Source organism: Notamacropus eugenii, chromosome 4 (assembly GCF_028372415.1).
Source record: "Notamacropus eugenii isolate mMacEug1 chromosome 4, mMacEug1.pri_v2, whole genome shotgun sequence".
Taxonomy (NCBI): Eukaryota; Metazoa; Chordata; class Mammalia; order Diprotodontia; family Macropodidae; genus Notamacropus; species Notamacropus eugenii.
The window spans coordinates 456,749,328-456,765,523 of record NC_092875.1 but is presented as its reverse complement, the minus strand read 5'-3'; positions in this window follow the sequence as shown (position 1 = coordinate 456,765,523).

Genomic DNA, 16,196 nt, shown 5'->3' with positions numbered 1-16,196 from the left:
ACCTTTGGTAAATAAAGGGGGCAGAAGAAATAAAGAAGTCAGATTCTTAGGTAACCACATGAAAAACATTTATCTTATGTGTTTTTTCTTTATGCAAGTCTTAGTTAACTTGGAAAACCTCTAAGTATATGTATTTCAATAACATGACTATGTTGTCAGATACATGAGTTCTTTTGTTGTTAGAAAGACTCCTGAACTTGGAGTTAGGAGATCTGGGTTAAATTACAACTCCACACTTCCAACACTCATAAAAGCGTAATACTTAAATGGCCATTTATCTATCTCTTCTTCAGAAATGGAAGTAAGGATACTTGTATTCCTTGTTATCTCATTTATTTGTGAGTAAGGTACACTCTAAATCTTGAAGCACTACATGCATGTGAATTATTATCATTGTCTTTTTATACTTTGAATAATTCATTATTTCATTTGAGGGAGCTACTGACTCCACTAATATAGATCACACACTCCTTCATCCCTTTGCATCTTTAATAATTATGTTTTGCCAGAAATCCTCCATGAATAAAAATAATGATGAAATTACTAGCTATCATTTATATAAAGCTTTAAGGTTTGCAAAGTGCTTTCCAAATATTATCTCTTCTCATCTTCATAACAGCCTTGAGAAGTAGGTGCTATTATTATCCATATTTTGCAGATGAAAATCTGAGATAGGCAGCGATTGTGACTTTCCCAAAGTCCTAAAGTGTCTGAGGTAAGATTTGACCTCAGGTCTTCCTTACTCCGAATCCAGAACTCTATCCACTGGGCCCCATCTAACTGATCATGACAGATGTTTTGTCTTTCCTTTTGTGCTTCTTGGGGATGAGGGGGAAGAGGAAAGGTCTTAATTGAATTGACTTCTCAACCAATTTAACATGACTACCAGATGTAACTGTTTAGAGATATTTTAGTGGTACTCTTTCTCCATGGAAAGGAAGCATCCTTCCCACTACTTTGGTTATTGGAAAGTCTACCAGTGTAGCCTTAGACTTGTCAATTCTCTTTCATTCTTGCTATCCTATTTCCATTTCTTGTCTTCTGTGCCTTCAAGGATGTCTTTCATTCCACTTTTTGTATGCATGTCATCATTAATAACATGAGGAGCCTGTTCCCCTAGTAATATATGAGAAAGCTTCCCTTTGGAGAAGGAATGATCCTGAGAGGAGGGACAACCTTAGTTCCCAAGTAGAAATAATACACCTGAGAGCTGAACCACTAGGCATAAGGAATTTCATAGGCAACATGAGATAGGAGCATGCAAAGATCAGCATGGGAAACTGCAGCCTAGAGGCCACACATAGCCTTCTAGGTCCTTGGCTGTAACTTTTTGATTGAGTCCAAGTTTTACAGGACAAATCCTTTTATTATGGGGATCTGTTCTGTGAAATTTGGATTCAGTCAAAAGTCAGCATTTGAAAACCTAGAGAGCCACATATGGTCTTGAGGCCACAGGTTCCCCCTACCCCTGACTAGACTATGAGAAAGTTTATCAGAAAATCTAGACTGATCCTGTATTGTGACACAGCAGGATCTCAGCACCAAGGCTCACTGGGATCATTCTCCAAGATGGACAAGACTGGCCAAAAGAAGCAGGTTTGGGCAAGGATTTCTTCTAATTTCTTACAAAGATGTTTCTCCTCTTCCAGTCAGCTAAAATGTTCTAGTACCTGTTGATTTCAATTTAGATCTTATTGACCTACTATAATCTACTATTTGCTAACAGAAATATTAGGTGTTTAAGTTATCGGAGGTTTACAAATTGGGAAAAGATAAGGGAGAGAACATGTGCACCCTAAGGAGATGAAAGATTATGTGGTCAATAGGAGCAGATTTGGGAGTTTGAAGTTATTTTTTAAAAAGGTGAGGGAGAGGGCGGGGAGAATATCACTAGACCCTGCAAGTATGACCGTATGAATTGGTCATTAAAAAACTCATAAAAATAAATCACATATAACATCTGTGACAGTGGCTGACCATTCAGACTGAGTTAACTTATATTTCTTGATCTACAGGAGGAATTCTTAGTGGGCTGACTTTGAAAGGAGGAGAATTTCCTGGTAAAGGAGAAGGAAATACTAAGAAAGTACTACATCAAGGAGAAAGTTCCTCTCTTTTCAAAACCACTAGTCCAATGGCAGCTCAGCATGCATTACTTGCTAACCACATGTGTGATCCTGATTCTTTTCTTTTTTCAGACTCCCCTCATTATATAAAAACTTGTACAATAGTAGACAAGTCTACGTTGCTTTATCAAAGTAACTTTTATTTCATTTCCCCTTCCACCCCAATTTATACAGATTGGAAGCTTGTTTTGAGAAATTTTATTTCTTTGATCAGTTTTAGACATGCATATTTGAAATTGTTTCATATTTATTTACTAATTTTTAAAGAAATATTTCAGACTTCAAATTTTTTTATTTTTATTTTGGTTGTTGATATTTTAAAACTTATTTTAATTTTTTGGTTTCAAATATTTAGTTTATTCTAAATTAATCATGTCACCCTTCCTCTTTCTCATAAGTATTCTTTCACAATCATAAACTTGCATATGTAATATACCTGTTCGTCAGCTGTTACTGTTGAATTGCTACTGATTGGTTAATATGTTTTACTGCTTATTAAATGTCACTTGGTAAGAACTTTGCTTTATTATGTCACTGTGAGTATAATCTTACATGATATAATTACCCCAAAAAATGACAGGTCCATTCCTTATCCCTTATGCTATTATCTGAGTATTGTTGCTTGCTTAAATATTGTCTTTATGGGTTAATCTTTTGAAGAAAAAACACAGAAACTTCATGTTAATTTTATTGTTGCATAATGGGCACTAAGTTTCAAAGAAGACTGCTGATATTTGGAGTAAAACCTCAAATATAAAGATGTGGAAAATATGAAAGTCTTAAAGAATACCATAAAAGAGTTAAGCTATATAATTTATAGCAGGATAAAGCTAGATTAAACAGCAGAATAACCTTCCTTGTTTTAGTCCATGAAGGAATTAAGGGGGAGTCAAGATGGTGGAGTGAGAACAAGCAACTTAACCTAGCTGCCTACTATCCCTTCTCCACAATAATCAAGAATATGTATTCTAATCAGGAAAACCAACAAAGCTGACGGTGAGTCACTTTTTCCAGTCCAGGGATTCTTGGGGAGACAGACAGAGAAGCATACAGACAGTTGGGTTCTGAGTGGAAGTGTCACTGAGCAGTCCTCTGCCTAGGAACAGAAGGATAAGCCCCACAGCAAAAAAAAAAAAAAAAAAGAGGATCCCAAAGGATCCCTGAACTAACACTGGCTGCAGGAACACATGGTATTTTTGCACTCTATCAGTTATTACACAGAGTGGTTGCCATCATGGGCCCTAACAGCGCAAGGAACAAATTCCAGAAATGTAGCTATGTGGCTCTGATCCCAGGAGGAGAGCTGTGACTCCATTCTGGCCTTTAGCTTAGCATTTGTTGCCGTGTTTGTCCTTCATTCTTGAAAAGGACCATGATATCAAGAGGATGACATGACTTGCAGATGATTTTGATTTGAGTGAGTGGGGACTGTGCAAGGTCACCAACCTTATTTTCTTCTCCTGTGCCATCCGGGTTCAGTGGTCTGATATTCATCAGGATGGCTGGAGATGGCCCAGGATGCAATGGGAAAACCTAGGTGATCATACTTGTGTCAAGGAGGATGTTCTTCATTAAATCTAAATGGATGAAAAATTACCTACAGGTTTAGAGTTTCTTATTTTTGGATGCTACTATAATGACATCCATCAAGATGAATATTATATGAAGCCTTTAATTAAATACACTGAGAGGAGATTATTCCAATGTATACAAGGAAAAAATGAATGAATAATGCCCACAGTCCAGAATATGGCATACAGTTGTATGGGCAGTTCATTGAATTATCCCATTAATACATCTATATTAGACAAACACAGAAGATGAACAAGGAACTGAGTCTAGAAGCAATAGGAAGAGAAGAGAATGAACTGTATTCACAAAATCATGCAGTGTATTCAATAATTCCAAGTTGCTAACTTATCCAAAAATCCATCCTTTTAATAAGGGTTATGAATTATGGAATATCATATTCTCTGAGGGTCAAAATCCAAGGTGACTTAAAGCACACAATAGATGCCTGATAAGTATAAGCAGGTTACAATAAATTAGCAATGATAACATGCATATAATGGCATGAAGTGGTATGAAGATATCATCCAAGAAATTCATAATTAGAGAAAGAGAGAGGAAGAAGAAGAAGAAAGAGAGAGAGAGAGAGAGAGAGAGATTGGTCATGCAGTGACATCAAGAGATAATAAATGGACAATCCATGTGCTGCATCAGTATCCAAAGAAAGACCTCCAGTTCCTTAGCAGATTCACTTTGGAGAATGTATTAGGAGGACATAGAAAAGAAACCACATTATAAGAAAGTATAGAGGGGATGCAATCTGTACAATTAATTGGAAGAGCTACCTACATTGATAAGGATGGCAAGTTCACTGAAGTATTTAATTATAATTATTGAACTGTAAAATATATTAATAATATAAGGATACATTCTTAAAAACCTTGTGCATTTCTTTTTTTTAATAAATTATTTTTTTTTCAGTTTTCTACCACAACTTCCATAAGTCTTAGATTTTCTCCCCCTCTTTTACTTCTCCCTTCCCGAAACAGCATGCAGTCTTATATGAGTTCCACACATACATTCTTATTAATCACATTTTCACATTAGTTATGTTACATACAAGAATTAAAATGAATGGGAGAAACCACGGGAAAAACAAAACAAAACATAACACAAGAGAAAATATTCTGCTTTATTCTGCATTCCAATTATAGTTCTTTCTCTGGATGCAGATGGCATTTTGTCTCAAGTCCTTTGGGAATGTTTTAGGTCTTTTCATTGCTGTGTCTACCAGAAAAATCCCTTGCACACTGTGGTTGTTACTGTGTACAATGATCTCCTGGTTCTGCTCCTTTCACTTAGCATCAGTTCATATAAGTCCTTCCAGGCCTCTCTGAAGTCTTCCTGTTCATCATTTATTATAGTGCAATAGTATTCCATTACATTCATATACCACAGCTTGTTCAGCCATTTACCCTGTTGATGGATGTCCCTTCAATATCCAGTTATTGGCCACTACAAAGAGAGCTGCTAGAAATATTTTTGTGCATGTGGGGCTCTTTCCCATTTTCATGATCTCTTTGGGATACAGTCCTAGAAGCAATATTGCTGGGTCAAAGGGTAGGCACATTTTTGTAGCCCTTTTGGCAGAGTTCCAAATTGCTCTCCAGTATGGTTGGATGAGCTTGCAGCCCCACCAACAATGAATTAGAATTCCAACCCTCCCAGATCTTCTCCAACATTTATCATCTTCCTCTTTTGTTATGTTAGTCAATCTGATAGGTGTGATGTGGGACCTCAGAGATGTTTTGATTTGCATGTCTCTATCAACAGAGAATTTTTAAAGCATATTTTCTTGTGATTATATATAGCTTTGATTTCTTCCTCTGAAAACTCCCTATTCATATTCTTTGACCATTTATCAATTGGGAAATGACATGTATTCTTGTACATTTGACTCAGTTCTCTATGTATTATAAAAATGAGGCCTTTATCACAGACACTAGTTGAAGAAATTCTTTCCCAGTTTTCTGCTTCCCTCCTAATCTTGGTTGCATTGGGTTTGTTTGTGCAAAAACTTTTCAATTTAATGTAATCAAAATTATCCATTTTGCACTTCACAATATTCTCTATCTCTTCTTTGGTCATAAATTTCTCCATTCTCCATAAATATGTCAAATGCACTATTCCTTGTTCCCTAAGCTTACAGTGAAATAGCCACGGCAGGAGTCCCAGATCAAAAAGGAACAAATAATCCTTTTCACCTGAACGTGCAAAACCTTCGAATGTACTAACTAACATTGACTAAGCTCAGCAGTAGTCTCCCAAACATGTACAAGCCAACAAATATAAACTTGGATCAGGAACTTGAAGAGTTCAGATTAGCCAGGCAGTGAATACCCCCTTTCTTCAGATCACATTAATTTGGGAGCCCTGAAAGTTTGCAGACCACCCAGACTGAATTGTGAAAGTAGCAGAAAACATAAAAGAACAGAAACTCAGGCCGGACATCCCATAATGTTGTCCTCAAGAAGTACATAGCACTAACAAATTCGAAAATCAAGAAGTAAACTGGAAGAATGAGGGGGGAGAAACAACATAAAGATCTATGATGGCAATAGACAGAAGTACAGAAGAAGCAAATGTCTTGCAAACTCCTATATACAAAGCCTCAAAGAAAATTTCAGCTTGGAAACAAGAATTTCAACAATGGTTAAAGATAGTGTTTATAAAAAGAGCTAAAAAATATTTTTAAAACCCATTAGAACTATAAGAAAAAACCTATGAAAAGAATATTACGTTTGGAAAAAGAGGTATAAAATTTTACTTAGAAAATAATTCCTTGAACATTAGAATTGGCTAAATGGAGGCTAATGAATCTATGAAACATAAAGAAATAATAAAAATTAAGCAAAACATCTGAAAAATAAAATATTAAATATCTCATAAGCAAAACAACTGGCCTGGAAAAAAGATTAAAGAGTGGTAATTTGAGAGTCACTGGAATATCTGAAAACTATGAACAACAAAACAGTAGAAAAGTCTAGACATTATATTTCAAGAAATCATAAAAAGGAAAACTCCTCAAATATCTTACCACAAGAAGGCAAAGGATACATTTTAAAAATTCATTGATCACTTCTTTAAAGAAGTCTGAAAATGAAAATTCAGAAATGATCAAAATCCAGAGCTCAAAGAAAAAATTTTGCAAGCAGCTAAAAAGAAGGAATTCAACTATTGAGAACCCACAATCAGGATTTAGCAGCCATTAATATAAAATAGGAAAGAGTTTAAGATATGATAATCCAGAAGCCAAAGTTCCTTAAAACCAAGAATAATATATCCAGCAAGACTGAGTATAATCTTTTAAATGGAAAAAAAAATGGGCCTTTAATGAAAAGGAAGACTTCCAAATATTCCTAATGAATACAACCAGAGCTGAGTAGAAAATATGATGCATGAAAATGTAAACATGAGCAAGTAATCATAAGGGACTAAACAAAGAAACAGCATTTGTACTCATATGAAAATATGCAATATGTAACCTCTTAGAATATTATCTAATGTTAGAGTTAGATAGGTGTTAGAGGGAGTCAAATTAGACAGAGGATCTGAGTGTGATTCTGTTAGGTTTGGTTTAGATCTTCTCAAAAGAAGAATGGGAGTTGGAGAAGAGGAATTCTTTTGGCGAGGGGTGAAAGGAGAAGAAATTATCTCACATAAATAGAGAGAGCAAGGAGGAGTTTATATAATGGAGGAGGTAGTATAGGATGAGCAGGCAGTATTTGGAACTCATCTCAACTAAACTGGTTAAAGGAGAGAAAAATATGCATAGACACACAGTCGAGTACAGATATACATGTTGCTCAAAAGAGGAAAAGAAAGAAAAAGAAAAGAGTGGAAATGAAAGAGAGAGCAGACTGAGGTTAGTATTGCTCAGAAGTAAAATAGACTGCTGAAGAAAGGACATGGAAAAGATAAGATAAAGTATAAGATAACAGGATAGAAAGAAATACAAAGTTAACAATCATAATTGTGAATTTGAATGGGTTAAACTGACTCATAAAATAGAAGAGAATGGCAACATGGATTAGAAACCAGAATCCAATAACATGTGTGCAAGAAACTCACACACATACACACACACATACATATGAATATATATATATGTATATATATATACATATGTATATGTATATATATATACATATATATATATATACACATACATATTGGGGTAATTAAGTTTGTTTTCAGTTTTCAACATTCACTTCCACAAAATTTTGAATTTCAATTTTTCTCTGCATATCTCCCCTTCCCCACCGCAGGACAGCATGTATTCTGATTACTCCTTTAAATTAAGGGGTAATATGCCTTCCCTTCAATCTTCTTCCTGCCTCTTATCCCCTTCCTCTCTATTTCCTGCAGGACAAGATAGATAAGGAACACATACAAAAGAGAAGAATTCACACAAAGTTTAAATAAGGGACCTAGAGCAGGATCTGATATTCTTCAACTCAAGTAAAAAAAGGCAGGTGAAATAATCATGATCTCAGACAAAGCAAAGGTGAAACTCAGTCTAATTAAAAAGATAAAGAGAGTAAATTTTGCTGAATGATACCATTGGTTATAAAGTAATATAAATGTTAAATACATATGTATTAAATAACAAAGCAGAGGTTCCCAAAGTGGGTGATACTGCCCCCCTGGGATTCACTAGAATGATCTGGGGTAAAGAGGAGCAGTAGTAGCCTTGGGTACAATTTGGGGGCATTGAATGAAAATAAGAGGGAGGTGGAAGTATAAGGAAAAAAGAGAAGAAAATTTTGCAAAACTTCATAGAAGTTTCATCTGTTGTGTAAGAGTTAAAGTCCTAGTGATTATATTATTTTCCAAATAAACACATAAAATGCAAGTCATAACCCATCAGTAGTCAAGTCCACTGATAGGTCTTAAGAAGCAAGTGTTGGCAGGCAAGCATGTAGAGCACCGTTGAATAGTTCAGAATGCATCTGCAGGATTATGTGCATGCAATGACTTGTTTATAATACAACATTATGTGGTTACATGATGCAATATTACATCATCAAAATTTCAATATAGGAAAAATGCCATAAATTTACAATAAATTATTAAGTTTAAAATACATCATTTAAATATACATAGATATAGATGTATAGAAATGATTTAATTTTTTTTAAAGTTAAAGAAAGCAGATTTCCAGGGGAGGGGGCACCAAGCAATTTTTTTTAAAGGGCCAGTAGGTAAAATAAGTTTGGGAACCTCAGCATCAATTTTTTTAAATGAAAAGTGAAATTCATTATAATAGTAAAACTACAAGAGATTAGAACTTTAGTTAAATCTAAACAGTCTCAGTTAAATCTAAACATAAAATAAACAAGAAAGAAATTAAGGAACTGAATAGAAAATTAGAAAAGTTATATATGCTAAGTCTTTGGAGAATATTGAAAGAAGATATAAAGGAATACATCCATTTCTTAGCTGCACATGACACCTTCATAAGAATTGACAATGTCTTATGAAATAAAGCCTTCACATACACAGAAAAAGCAATCATATTAAGTATATCTTATACACATTGAATTACATTTAATAAACACCCTTTGAAGCACAGATAAAAAAATTAATCAGAAACTAACAATCCCAAACAAAGGATGGGTCAAAGAACAAACCATTAAACTGTTAATTAAACTAATGAGTAAAGATAATGGCAACAATAATACAACAAACTACAATGTGTGGATATGCAGCCAAAGAAGTGCATAGGGGAACATTTATATCTTCCAACGCTTACATCATCAAAGGAGATAAAGGATAAAGGAGATAAAAGATATAAAGATCAATGAACTGGGCATGCAATTAAAAAAAAATCCTAGAAAATCATCAAATTGAAATCTCCCAATAAAATGACAAAATAGAAATATTGAAAAATCAAAGAGATTAACAAAATTGAAAGTTAAAAAAAGAACTAATAAAATTAAGAGCTGTTAAAAAATCATGTCATAAACTAATTTTATTTTTTAAAATCAAATTACCAGTATCAAAAATGAAAAAGTAAAGAAACAGTAAAAGCATAAGTAGATGTTTTGCCATACTATATACCAATAAAAATGATAAGATAAATTAAGTGGATGAATAAAAATATGCTTAATAAATAGTTTGAATTAAAAATACAAATTACCCAAAATAACAGGACAGGAAATAGAAGAATATAGCCCTGTCTTAGAAAAAGAAATTGAATAAACCATAAATTAGCTTCCTCTACAAAAAAGTAACCTGAGAACCAAATGGATTTAAAAGTAATTTCTACTAAATCTTTAAAGAATTATTAATTACAATACTACATAAACAGTTTGAAGAAATATGTAAAGAATAGGTCTTATCAAATTTCTTCTATGACACAAACATAGTCTCATTACCTAAACTTGGGAAAGTAAAAACAGAAAAAAAAAAACAATTTCCCTAATGAGTTTTGATGCAAAAAAAATTCTAAATAAAACAGAGTAAGGAGACTACAGGCATGTATTACAAAGACTATAAATGATAATTAGGCTATATTTATACCATAAATGTAGGGCTGGTTCAATATTAGAAAACTATAAATATAAATGACTATATTGGTAATATAAATAACAAAAATGTGTTACAATAGATGCAGGAAAAGCTTTTGACAAAATACAGTATCTATTCCTATTAAAAAAGATACTAGAAAGTGTAGGAATCAGTGGAGCTTTCCTTTAATTGATAAGAAGCATCTCTCTAAAACCAAGAGTCAGTTTGGTTCTGTAATGAGGATAGTCATTACAGAGTCAGCTTCTTTTTGTAATAAGGATTAGCTAAAAGACTTTTGAACAAGTTCAAGTGAAACAAAGATGTCCATTATTACTATTACTCAATATTGTACTAAAAATATTGGCTAGAACAATAAAACTTGAAAAAGAAATTGAAGAAATAAGAATAGCAATGAGGAAACAAAGAAAATAAAATGGGAAAGAAGGGGACCTGTGGTAATGGACCTCAAACTAGACTATAAAGTTATAATTGTTATTTTTTTAATTAGGTAAGATAAAGAGGGTTTAATTACTGTAATAGATCAGGTACAGAATATATAGAAGCACATGAGACAGTAATTAAGTTTTTGATAAATTCAGAGATGAGACAAGAACCTACTATTCAAGAAAAAACTGGGAAAACTAGAAAAAAATTCAGCAGAAACTAGGTAGGGACACAATAAGCTCAAAATGGGCTCATGATTTAGACATGATGATTTAGACGAAGATGATATTATAAGCTAAGTAGAAGATCATGGAAGAAATGATTCATCAGATTCATGAATATCGATGACATTCATGATCAAAAAAGTGATAGAAGGGTTTACATATAATAAAATGGATAATTTTGATTACATGAAATTAAAAAGTCTGTGCACAAATAAAATTAGAAATTGAAGGGAAATATTTAAAGCAAGCTTCTCTGATAAAGGTGTCATTTCTAAGGAGTATATATAGGAAACTGTGTCAAGTTTATAACAAGAGACATTTCTCAAGAGATAAATGATCAAAAGACATGAATAGGCAGACATGAAAAAATTATCTAAACTATTAGTAATTAGAGAAATGTGAATTTAAAAATCTCTGAGGTACCATTTCACAAACACCTTATTGGTTAAGTAGACAGGAAAGGAAAATGTCAAATGCTGGAAGGGATATGACAAAACAGGCATTTGAGTGCGTTGTTGCTGGAGCTGTTAACTGGTTCAAACATTCTGGAAAGTCATTTGGAACTAAGTTTTTTGTTTAACTGTATATACTTTTTGAACTAAAGATGCTACTAATAAAGCTGTATCCCAATGAGGTCAAAGAAAGAGGAAAATAATCCATATGTACAAAAATATTTATAGCAGTTATTTTTGTGGTGATGAGAAATTTGAAGCTGAGTGGATGCCCATCAATTGGGGAATGGCTGAGAAATATGATGGAATACAGTTGTGCTATAAGAAAAGAGAAAGGGGATGGTTTCCCCCCCCCAAAAAAAATTGGAAGAATAAATTATCTGAACTGTTGCAAAATTAAGTGAGTAGAACCAGGAAAATATTTTATACAATAACTAATAATATTACAAAGATGATCAACTAGGAATTACTGAGGAACTCTGATCAGTACAGTAGCCAATCATAGTTTCAAAGGAAACATGATGAATATGCTATCCACCTCCAAATAAAGAAGTGAGGTCTCAGAGTACAGCTCAAACTATATTTTCTTCTCTTTCCCTTCATTCATTCACTTAGAATATAGCTAATGTAAGAATTTATTTTGCATGACTGTATATTTGTAAAGTACTATTTTTTTCTTGCCTTCTCAATGGGTGTGGGAGGTGCAAGGAGGTGAGAGAATTTGGAACTGAAAATGAAAGTGAATTTGATTACAAAAAACATAACAAAAAACAAAGTAAAGGACTTTCCTTCACTTGTCATAGAGACTTTTCATTTTTAACTATTCCTTCTAAGAATTCTTTTCAATCTGCTCAAAGGTGAGCTCAAAAGATCCATCTCTTAATGTTAAACAAAGATATTTCTACTCATAACTCAATCTTCAAAAACAGACTGCTTTGGTTTTAGGGAATCAACATCACTCTCTGAACTATTTAAGAAAGGGTAATTAAATAGTTCAAGTGAGACCAACAACTTTAGACTAAAATTGTTATCGAAAAACTTTTTCTTAATATTTCAGAAAACAAGTGAGTGGAAAGTTGTCCTTAAAGTCTGTTCACCTACTAACTGTGTGACTATAAAAGTCACTTGTCCTCCCAATGCCCCAGGCAACTATCTCAATCCAAAATTTGCAGGGTTGCAGCAATTTCCTCATGGAGACTTCCTTAGACAAATGAAATCACAGAAATTGTCCTTTTTAGGAACTTTCTCAACTGTTGTTCCTTAAGAATTCAGGATAAATCTCACCTAACAGCCCATTCATATAATTGGAGAGCAAAAGAAATGAGCAACCAAATTAAAAAAAAAAATAAAAAAAGAAAAGAAAATTATTAGCACAATAGAGAAGTACGCTTAATGGTGCCAGTTTTAGTTTCCTACAATATGTATCTGGCTTATATAGCTTTATTAAACCTGGTTAGTTTATGCAGCCAATTCACAAGATTCTGCAGCACTTGACTGGACGAATGGTGTACTCCTAACTCCAACTTTTCCACTGGTTGTCCCCATGCCAAGGAATTAGGGTTAGCTATTATTTGCTGACTTCTTTCCAATATCAACTGAAACCTTCCTTGTGAGCTCACCTCCAATTTATCTTGCATGTATCGTATTTGTATGTTGTTGTTTGCATGTTGTGTTTCCCATTAAACTATGAGTTTCTGGAAAGCAGACTGTTCTTTTTGTTTGACCTTTCTTTGAATCCCCACTGCTTAACACAGTGTCTGGCACTTAATAAATTCAATTTGACTAACTATCTCTATAGGAAATCTGGTCTGGAGAGTCCCTAGGTGAATGTTGGGTGCCACATTTATGGGGTTGAGTGCAGAGCTTTATGTATTCAGTCTAAGCAGGATGGTGGTAGTTTACTGTTAGTATTATTTTGTTATTTAGTTCATAGCAAAAATAAAGGGGGGTGGGCAGAGTTCAGTCCTGTTTACTTAATCTGAAGCAGAAGTGGAGAGGAGGACATAGTTTAGTCAAATAGTACATTTCTATAATGTTTGTTTTTCTTTACAGTTTTTCATTAAATACAAAATAAGAAAAGGATTACAGGAAGATGTCTCTTTGTTTTCCCCTCAAACATAAATTTTCTTTGCCACACTTGAGATATGCAAATGGAAAAGAGGAGGGGTAGTGGGAGGAGAAAGAAGAGCAGCAAAAGGAGGAGAAGGAAATATCTTGCTAACAATGTAACATGTGACAGAAAATTAATATGATTGTTAATATGAAAGAAATTGTTAATACCACATGTAATATTACTTACCTCTCCCTTAAATTATTCTTGCAATGTCAGAATTTCAGTAATGTTCTTACATTCCTACTTTTAAGATATTTACTCTTGAATAGGTTCAGCTGAACCCCACCTTAGGTCCCGCAGCCAGGTATGTTACACATTGGAAACCTAGCTAGATCTATCCCATCTTCTAGTGTCCTTGGCTCTTTGGGGATTCATGGCATGAAGGGCAAAAAAGACAGAATGAAGTGGTTTTCCTTGCCCAGATTGCCAAGGGTCACTGGGGTCTCATGACCAGGTCTTGCTACCTCACCTATCTCCTCCTCTTCTCCTAAAACTATAAAGAAAGAAAAAAAAAAAAACCCTGGGTCTCTTTGGTTGAGAAATTCAATGGACATTCCTTTATCTCGAAAATGCTTTGTACCTCAACTCTTGGTTTTGATTTATTTCAGGACTTGAAAGATGCATGAGCTGTTTTCCAATAATATTAAAGTCTTTAACATTTGGCAGACTTTATTTTTTTTAAGATATTGGAGATGTTTTCACTTTGGTAGAAGGAAATGACAATTATAGATAACTATAATATACACTAATCTGGTTATATGTGCATTAGAGAAGTGCAAAACAAAATGCTAAATTTATACATTTTTATGTATCTTTCCACTGAGTTATCACAACTGGGTATTAGTTATTTATTCACATAATTACTTCTTTGAGGGAAGGGTAAGGGAGAAAAGAATATTTATGCTCTGACAATACAAACTCTCACTGTTCTAAGTGGCTAGTAATCAGTTGCTTGAAGCCTGGGTTAATTAAAATTTCCAAGGGCCATTTAAATATAATAGAATTATACCTGGAAATTCAGTGAATAAGGGTTTGGGCTTTCTAAAGTAATTAGCATGGATGTAACTAAAAGACAGCTGTTGTTTTTGATTTGATTTTTTTCTAAATTACTTCCAGAGTATATATTCGTCCTTTGTTGCTGAAGAAGACCATAGCATTGGAGAAATAATGACATGACTTGCACCTGACTTTGTTGTGAGGGAGGGAGGGCTGTGCAGGTCACCAGCCTCACTTCTCCTCCAGAGCCCTCTGAATCCAGTGACCAGATATTCATCAGGATGACTGGAGATGACCCAGGATGAGGCATGTGGGGTTAAGTGACTTGCCCAAGGTCACACAGCTAGTGAGTGTCAAGTGTCTGAGGTGAGATTTGAACTCAGATCCTCCTGACTCCTACACTGGTGCTCTATCCACTGTACTGCCTAGCTGACCATTCCAGAGAGTGTCAAAAACACAGAGGAATATCATAACTGCCCCTTTCACTCAATCTGTTCTCCTCCCAAAAAGGATAAAGGGAATCACAGGGTACGAAACATTACTATCAGTTGAGACATCAGGACAGACAGTAGAACTGTGCCTCTTCCAGCAACCTATCATGGAAACACTTTTTCACTGATGGAGAAAGCGTTGCCAGTAGAAGTCTAACACATTTTCTCCCCTCCATCACTTTCCCTTTTGCCTAACCTTGAGAATCAGTTGTGCAAGTACTATCAGAATTATATTAAATGCTTTCTAAAACCCTAAGCTTTTTTCACTCACAAAATTCAACCTTTCTAACATCAATATTTTCTTAGTGAAGCTACAGGGCTATAAATTATGCTACAACACAAGCTCCAATGAATAAAAATTGCAGGTTACCTTAAGGAATTGGAAAGGTACATTGGTAACTAGGAGAAAGCTGCAGGATGTAAGAGGGATGATTTACACATAAGATCCCAGCCATAGCTACATGTGGCCTATGTGGCCTTGAGTAAGTTGCTTAACCTCAAGGGCCTCAGTATTGAATTATTGTGTAGAATTTAGTCAAGTTAATTCATGATGCCTCAATCCCCTTTCATAAATGCACATGTCAGCCCTCTCATAAGGGGGGTTCCACAGGCTGACTTGACAGATCCCTCTTAGGAGGGGATTCAGTATGTGTCATGCCTGTAGGAAACAGCAGCCAGGTGAGCTTTGATCCTCTTTTTAAAACAGGCTTCAAAATTTCTGTCTACCTAGCTCTGCTCTGATTTAACACTAGCCCAGCCCCTTTTGGAAGAGTGAATCTATCAGGATTGGCTTCTCCTGTAATGAAAATTAATCTTTATGAGCGACCTGTGGCTTGATTTCCTGGCATGGCCCATACAACACATATTTGCCTTATATGATTAACTCCTTTTTTGACTCATTTTCCTAAACTTGCCTGATTTATTATGGCAAAGCCCTAACCAATGCTTTTCTTCCCACAGACTTAAATTTGGAAAAAGTCTTTGACAGTAGAGAAAAGGGCTCAAATATAAAGATGTTGTGGAGGTCTGTGTGCTAAGACCTAGAATCTAGACCAACTTTTAGCTCAGACCATTTCCTGCCCAAGTCTTTGACCACTCTTTTGCCCCTTTGTCTCGTCTGAATTATTCAACAGATCAATAACTTTCCTTAGACCAACAGGACCTTTCTGGATGGGACCATAGATTTTGTACAAAATTGGGCAAGTTATATACCTTGGTGAGTTTTAGTTTCTTCATCTGCAAAATTCAACAATACTATTCCTGGGATC